Source organism: Manis javanica, chromosome 12 (assembly GCF_040802235.1).
Source record: "Manis javanica isolate MJ-LG chromosome 12, MJ_LKY, whole genome shotgun sequence".
Lineage (NCBI taxonomy): Eukaryota > Metazoa > Chordata > Mammalia > Pholidota > Manidae > Manis > Manis javanica.
The window spans coordinates 48,052,215-48,061,547 of NC_133167.1; positions in this window are offsets into that span (position 1 = coordinate 48,052,215).

A 9,333-nucleotide genomic window follows, 5' to 3' on the forward strand; every position below is an offset into this window, starting at 1 on the left:
CTCAATACTAATTGATAAGGAAGAAATGCAAGAAGGACAATATGATTGGGCATTCCCTAGCAGTAGAAGAAAAAGAATGAAGGGAAGCCCACACTTAGGAAACAGGAAAAATAGCCAGAGGAACAAGAAAGGAGATAACCACCTAGGAACACTCAGAGTTGAGATACCATGACCTTCACCTATTGAATCATTTCTTGCAAAACATTATCTTAATTGCTGAAAAAGAAGTTCCAAAGGTGCACTAAGGCATAAAAGGCCAGTGAAGCAACCCAGTAAGAAATGGAAATTTATTTTTATTTGCTCACTAAATAGAACAGCTAGAAGACTTAGACTAGAAAAATTAGAAACTTACCTTCACTGAAAGTTTGAATCCATCCTACATGTTTCAGTCAAGTTCTCATTATGCCCTTTCAGGCAATCAGTGCTTACCCTCAGCCAGCAGGAGACCTGGCTCCCTGGCTTGGTCTGGCCAAGAACCACCCAAACGGAACATCTGGGAAATCTTAAGGTCCGGGCTTTCTAATGAAATAATTTCTTTTGTTGGTTTTGCAAAAATTACCAAATACATATGTTTAATCTCCTTCATGTCTGAATGAGTACATTAATCTTCGGGGACAGAATTGTTTTCAACATGTTAGTTTCAAAAAGAGAACCACTCACATTATTGTAATAGATTTAGTTAGTAAATGACTTTTCAATTTCTAAAGCAAAAGAATAGCATGTCTTTTAACTTCAGTAATATACAATTGAAACACACCAAATTTGGATATTTTATTTGTGCTTCATTTTTCTTTCCCAGACTAGAGGCATAGTTTAATGTTTACACCACACATACAAAAAGTGGACTTACCCACAGCTAACATCATACAGAACAGTGAGAGGCTGAAAGCTTTTCCTCTGAGATTGGGAACAAGACAAGGATGCCCACTCTCCCCACTGTTATTCAAGGTGATACTGGAGGTCCTAGCAATGGCAATCAGACAAAACAAAGAAATACAAGGAATCCAGATTGGTAAAGAAGAAGTCAAACCATCACTATTTGCAGATGACATGATATTGTACATAAAAAACCCTAAAGACTCCACTCCAAAACTACTAGAACTGATATCAGAAAAATACAGCAAAGTTGCAGGATACAAAATTAATACACAGAAATCTGAGGCTTTCCTATACACTAATGATGAACTAATAGAAAGAGAAACCAGGAAAACAATTCCATTCACAATTGCATCAAAAAGAATAAAATACTAGGAATAAACCTAACCAAGGAAGTGAAAGACCTATACCCTGAAAACTACAAGACACCCTTAAGAGAAATTAAAAAGGTCACTAACAAATGGAAACTCATCCCATGCTCCTGGCTAGGAAGAATTAATATCATCAAAATGGCCATCCTGCCCAAAGCAATATACAGATTTGATGCAATCCCTATCAAATTACCAACAGCATTCTTCAATGAACTGGAACAAATAGTTCAAAAATTCATATGGAAACACCAAAGAATAGTCAAAGCAATCCTGAGAAGGAAGAATAAAGTGGGGGGGATCTCACTCCCCAACTTCAAGCTCTACTACAAAGCCACAGTAATCAAGACAATTTGGTACTGGCACAAGAACAGAGCCACAGACCAGTGGAACAGAATAGAGACTCCAGACATCAACCCAAACATATATGGCCAATTAATATTTGATAAAGGAGCCATGGACATACAATGGGGAAATGACAGTCTCTTCAACAGATGGTGCTGGCAAAACTGGACAGCTACATGTAAGAGAATGAAACTGGATCACTGTCTAACCCCATATACAAAAGTAAACCCCAAATGGATTAAAGACCTGAATGTAAGCCATGAAACGATAAAACTCTTAGAAAAAAACATAGGCAAAAATCTCATGGACATAAACATGAGTGACTTCTTCATGAACATATCTCCCCAGGCAAGGGAAACAAAGGCAAAAATGAACAAGTAGGGCTATATCAAGCTAAAAAGCTTCTGTACAGCAAAGGACACCATCAATAGAACAAAAAGGTATCCTACAGTATGGGAAAACATATTCATAAATGACAGATCCGATAAAGGATTGACATCCAAAATATATAAAGAGCTCACACGCCTCAACAAACAAAAAGCAAATAATCCAATAAAAAAAATGGGCAGAAGAGCTGAATAGACAGTTCTCTAAAGAAGAAATTCAGATGGCCAACAGGCACATGAAAAGATGCTGCACATCGCTAATCATCAGAGAAATGCAAATTAAAACCACAATGAGATATCACCTCACACCAGTAAGGATCGCCATCATCGAAAAGACAAACAACAACAAATGTTGGTGAGGTTGTGGAGAAAGGGGAACCCTCCTACACTGCTGGTGGGAATGTAAACTAGTTCAACCATTGTGGAAAGCAGTATGGAAGTTCCTCAGAATGCTCAAAATAGAAATACCATTTGACCCAGGAATTCCACTTCTAGGAATTTACCCTAAGAATGCAGCAGCCCAGTTTGAAAAAGACAGATGCACCCCTATGTTTATCGCTGCACTATTTACAATAGCCAAGATATGGAAGCAACCTAAATGTCCATCAGTAGATGAATGGATAAAGAAGATGTGGTACATATACACAATGGAATATTATGCAGCCATAAGAAAAAAACAAATCCTACCATTTGCAACAACATGGATGGAGCTAGAGGGTATTTTGCTCAGTGAAATAAGCCAAGTGGAGAGGACAAGTACCAAATGATTTCACTCATCTGTGGAGTATAAGAACAAAGGAAAACTGAAGGAACAAAATAGCAGCAGAAGCACAGAACCCAAGAATGGACTAATAGTTGCCAAAGGGAAAGGGACTGGGGAGGAGGGGTGGGAAGGGAGGTATAAGGGCGGGGAAAAAAGAAAGAGGGCATTACGATTAGCATGTATAGTGCGTGGGGGGCACAGGGAGGGCTGTGCAACACAGAGAAGACAAGTAGTGATTTTATAGCATCTTGCTACGCAGATGGACAGTGACTGTGAAGGGGTATATGGGGAGGACTTGGTGAAGGGGGGATCCTAGTAAACATAATGTTCTTTCTGTAACTGTAGATTAATGATACCAAAAAATAAAAAAAATTTTTTTTAAAGTGGACTTTAAAATTTCAATGCTTTTCCTGTAAACCTAAGTTCCTTAACCACATGCCATTCTTTTAAACTTGTTCTGGAAAACCATGTGTCCCAAGATTCTTCTCTTTTCTTAATGTACTCCAAAAGATTAGTTAAGATTCCATTTTTTCAATTTTCTAGCTTTATGACACAGTTTATGCAGTCTGACATTCTGTCTCTCCCTTTCTCCCCACCTCTTCCTGTAAAGAGCTTTGCCATGCATCCAAGTTACAATGAATGAGATTCATTCCTTATTCCAAAATATCTTAATGAATTAAAGACTTAAATATATAAACAAAACCATAAAAATGAAATAATATGACCAAATACTTAGAGCATAACTCAAAACTCAGAAGCCATTAAAGACTGCACAAATACTAAGACTAAATATTTTAAACTTCCACACAGAAAAACACTCCATTAACAATGTTGAAAAAGAAGCAAAAAACTGGAATCAAGAAACAATCAAATAACAAAGGGCTAATATTCTAAATACACAGATATTAATAAAAAAAAAGACACACAGCCAAGTAGGAAAAACTGTGAATGACACAAATAGTTTATTAAAAAAGAAACATGAATCAATCAATAAACGTAACAATATTTGAGCTAATTAAAAAACTGCAAAACAAACAAAAAAAGATGTCTTTTTCTCATTTAGTTAGAATTTTTAAATGATTGATAATACCCAATATTGGACAGTGTTTGGACCCTGAAGAGGTAGCCATGAGATAGCCTTGAGGGTGGAGGCCACACCCCAGGGATGGTGGGATCCACAGACAGAAGGAGTCTGAGACACCTTTGGAGGACCTGGAGCTGCTGCACTAGCCCAGGACTGCAGACCTCTGGGTGTGTTACAGAGAAAAGCAAAACCTTATTTGGTTAAGCCTCTCCACTCCAACATACTGTCCAACACAATCCCACTCACAAGAATTAAAGGTATTATACACTGAAGATGGGTAACAGGAATGCTCAGAAACGTATTAGTAGCCTAGCAAAATGGAGACAACTAAGTTTTGTAACCAGGACTGAATTCAGATTCTGGCCCTACTATGTGGTTCTGTGAACACTGAACAGCTAGCTACTTCAAAGCTCAGTTTACTGGTATGTGAAATGGCAATGATAACAAATTAAATAACAAGGATTAGTGGAATAATGTGGGAATGTATTTAGCACAGTTCCTGACACCTCATTAGGTGCTCAATAAATTGAAGCCATTAATTTTAAGTCTTATTTTAAGTTTGAAAATTCTTTTTTAGTGTGGTGAACAAGATTCTGTCAAGGGAAACTCCAGAAAAAACACAGGGCATCTTTAAACTTTGAATTTAATATCCACAAACATTTAAATATATTTCTATGTGGTTAATAAAAAGATTCTTCATGACATTGCCAAGTACATTAGGTAGCTGACAGGATCTGCAGATGAGCCACAGACAAGATGCCAAGTGCCAAGAAGAAAGCATGTCTACAGAAGACCACGCTGCTATGGCCACAGGCATGGATAGCCTTAATAAAAGTTGGAGGAGGAAGATATATTTGAAGAATGCTTTTTAGTTCTCAGTAATCAGGCTGTCAGTGATGAGGTGCTCTTCAGGAAACAGAACCCCTATGAAAAGATGTGAATTTACTCTCTCATCCATTCATTTCAGAAATGTTTATGACATTTGGTCAGATGGCATGCCAGAGACTAGAGTGCAAGCAGACACAGTTTTGCCCTTATGAAAGCAATAGGCTGGCAGAGGAGAAAGACAGTAAATGAATAGTAACAGAAATAATTTATAATTGTAGAATTGTTTGCTAGGACAGCCTAAAACATACATATATATAACATGTACATGTTATATACAAACCTAATATACAAACCTAATATACTCGAGGCTTCCCTGAGCAAATGACATTTGATAAGTGATAATATTTCTAAGAATAGCATGTGTTTAAATAAAACTTAAAATAAAATTATAAGCAGATCATTTTAAACATGAGGATCTATGAACTTTTCAATGGTCCCAGAAAAGGTTTGAGACCAATTAAAAAAATATGCTAGCTCTAAAATATAAAAACTGCAAAACTGAAATATTTAAATCACTATAAAATATATTTCCTTTCATATTCATAAAAATATTAATTTTAAAAATAACTTATAGATTAGTTTTTCTCACTTCAAAGGAATTCCAAGGAATATCTGATGACTGATGGGAAACCATAGCCAATTGTAAATGACCAAAGAAGAGCCCATTTCTTAAAACCAATTACAAAATGGTGTTCAAATTTGTATTTTTTAAATAGAAAACTATTTAATGTGAAATGGAGCTGATTTTAATATACTTGGTCTTCTGTGGGATGCAATCTGGTGCCTACAACAAATCTTAAAATTGCCTGATTTTAAGGTCTTGAGCAGTTCAGGGCAAAGGATTTCAGACCGTGCAGAGCAGCAGATAGCCGTGTCAGGACCTGAGACTGGGGGCACAGATGGGTCCTTATTGTAAGGTAAATTCTAGCCGAAATAAGCAGGCAAAGAGAGGCAACAAAGGGCCAGGTAATTTACTTAAATTCCCCCCAGTGAGGTTCTGTGGCCTTATTGCCAGAGGCCAGAGAAGTCACACACAGTTAGGGAGGTGGGGCACTTATAAGGGATTAGGAGGGGGAGGAGTGGGCAAGCTATCCTAAGGGGTGTTGAGAGGTGTGATTGGCTAAAGGTGACATAATAGTCAACTAGAAACTTTTTTCTTTCCAAGAGGCAGGAGGCTGACATCCGGGTCTTAGTTGGCACATCAGGATGGAATTCAGGGAGAGCTGTCCCCTTTCCATATATGGCACGGACTTTGGGGTCTGGTCTGTTCTCCCCCTATGGCATCTCTCTGTTCTATTTGCATGTCCTTGTTTTTCCTTTCTCGAGCCTAACACTTATCAGTAGGTTCTGGGAGAGTAGGCAATAAGGGATTCACAAGAATGAAAAATTCTTCTCCTGTAGGTTGACTGAGTGTTTTCATCAAGAAGACTGTTCTGTCACCTTCCACCTGGCCTCCCTTTCACCATAATCACTACATTTCCAGGCCACTGTCTTGGCCCCTTTTTATACTCCATTCTGATTCTACCTGAGTAATGATTTTTATTTCTGAGCGAGCATATGAGCTCTAGGGTCCCAGTGAGTTCCTGCAAATGAGTGGTGCTGAGAAGCAGCAGCAGAAGTGATGCCTTGGAGTGGGAGAGCCTTGACAGCTGGAAAAGCACACTGAGAGCCCCCAGCCCCCAACTCCGTGCTGACACTCAACATATCACTTCACAGACTGTGGCCTCTCCTAATACTCAGAAACCTGACGCCAATCAGTATGGTCATATTCTACTTGCTATGATGCTGCTAAATCTGAGCTTTCCACTCTGTACTAGTGGGTTCTTCTCACAGTGGTTGCTCTCTATTTGGGAACTGGTATTTAATTAAAATAACAAGGACTTAGTCCTTTGCCCTAAAAGTTGGCATTTTACTGAAAAATTGTAACCCTATTCACTCCACCCATAATCCTCTCACCAACAACAAGCTCATTTGGCTATGCACAATACTACATTTCCCCTGCCCCAAGCCATGCTTTTTGAAAAATCACACTCACCTAACTCCCCCAAATCATTAGTTTTTACTGTTGTCAGAGCATTTACCTATGTTCAGATGTTTACAATCACTATACATAAATACAGCACCATTGCTAAATGAACTTAGAAAATATATAACTGTGAATATAACTTAGAAAAAAACTTATTAATGTGAATAAGGAGGAAAAAGGATGTTTTAATAGGGGGTGTTGCAGGACTTACAGCCTCTTTATCTCTAACTGGACATGACAGGACATTAACATGAGCTATTATAAAACACAACTTATGTGCTACTCACTGAAAATTTTTAACTTTATAGAGATAATTGTCACAAAGTAACATTACAATGTAGAATTGAAAAACTATACATTTAAGTATTCCAAATTTACATAGAAGTTGAAAATCTAGACACACTTCTCCCTTATTCCTCTTTTAAGGTCACAAACATCACATTCTCTTTCTTGTCCAGTAGTCTCATTTCTAGCTTCCAGAAAGCTGTGCTGTTTACAGTTATCCAAAGCTGATTTTCTAATTTGCTTCCAAGATCAGAAGTAGTCCTCAAAATGCTTCATTCACTTAACTGGACAGATGCAAATGTATTCTTACCAGAAGAAAGGTTTGAGAGAAACTATTCATGAAATATAATGTCATCTGCACTAATAGCTTAAAACTTCTCGATTTATTCACTCAACTGGATGTACATTATCATTGACTGAATTTTTGCAAGGTGATTTGAAATTTCATGTTTTATATAAAACCACCTTATATGTAAACAGAGGCAGCAAGGGCCAAGCAATGACCGCAATGTACAATTCTGACTCAATGAAGGGCATTTAGATACAATTTGAGAAATCCATCAGGTTAGCATTTGGTTGTGATGCCGGGGTTCTTGTTCACGAAGCCAAAGAATGAGCTTCACAAACAGTCAAGGTAGGAGAGCAAGGTACAGGCTTTTATTTAGAGATAAAGTGAGAGAATAGAGCTCCTGGCTCATGCCAAGAGGGCACAAGAGAGTCCATAGTGGTGCATTGTCTAGGGGGTTTTATAGGCAGTTGAGGATTTTTCCAGAACAAAAAAAACTTAGGGATGTGGACTTGCATCACCCACTCTGTCAAGGTGGGCTGGGTCATAGCCTGATTGCTAGGGGTGACAGCGGGGTCACAGGTTATGCTGATACCCTTGCAGAACACTCAAACATTCCAGGCCAAGTTGCTCCTGGCCTTTTGACCTTTAACTGATGTCACTGAAGATGCCTATATTCTTAGGTATCTTCCCCTAGAGAATTAGTGTGAGCTTGACTTTACATAATGCTTAACAGAGTTTCAATGGGGACTTCTTTGCCCATTGTTACATTGCTCTGACTGTAAATATTCCGCCTTGCCCCCCCACCACAGGTCCTCACCCTACTCTGACTACACCCATGGTCCCTGTCTCAGTTGTATAGGAAGTCCTGAGGAAGAATGGGTACATTGTGAAGCTTTTGGCATACTTGTAAATTAGCTAGTAGTGAAAGCTAAAGGCAAATGGGATTTTTATCTTTTTTTTATTTAGAATTTATTTTTAATAAATTTTTTTATTAAAATTTTTAAATTTAGAATTGTAAGCAGAAGGGGCTGCTTATAATCAGCCAAAATCACAACAGTGATTAAAATATGCCCTGGAAATAAACTGGGGGTTTTGGAAACTCCCAAACATCCCTACTGTTTAGCATACTACACACTGATATACCACATACTTTATTGGATGAAAAGATTTCACACAACTCTCAAAATCAAACCTACTCTGAGACTTAGAAAATGACTGCAATTGTTAATTTCCTTGGGATTTGTTAAATACTAGCACAACAGGGCCCTTTTAGTTATGCTAAGAAGCTGTCAACTTGTTTTAGATTCAGTCCCCAAAAAGCACTTCAGGACCCAACTAGAGAATCCCATCTAAAATGCAACTTAACTTGGCTGTTTTAAGAATGGAGATTACCTGATCATGCATCTTATGTAGTACTGGTACTACTGAGTAGTCATAGGAGCTGGGATGCTGGCTTCCTAGCCCCCATCAGATGAACTTTTCTCTTCTTCTCTTTTACCTTAACTTCCATAACGTTCAAAGATTTGAGCCCCCAGCTCTGCACTATCTGTGGGAATTCTGAACAGTCATTCAATTTCTGTGGCCTTCGTTTCCTGATGGGGTTTTTGTTTTGTTCTTAAATCTATAAAACAAAAGGACAAGAGGGAGGCTCAACTCAGAGCCCTTTTAGTTATGCTAAGAGGCTGCCATTTCGTTTTAGATTCAGTTCCCAAAATAAAGCAAACCCAAGTGATTCAAGACTGGTGACATGAAGGCTGGATTCAGTATCTGTATTGCCCTCAAACAGATAAATATGCTCCTCAGTCTAGAATATGCTAACCAAAACTGCAGAAACCTGATGGCAAAAAATTACTTTCCCTCCTAAGTGCCCTAAGAATGCCAGACAAGCTGGTTTGGAGCATACTCACTGTAAGAATAGAAATAGGTTAGCATAAGCATAGCCATCTTAAAGGCCTAGAAGCCATTTTCTGAGTATGTGACTTAGAAAGAAAAACTGGAACTGGGTAAGGCCTTGAAAAACAAG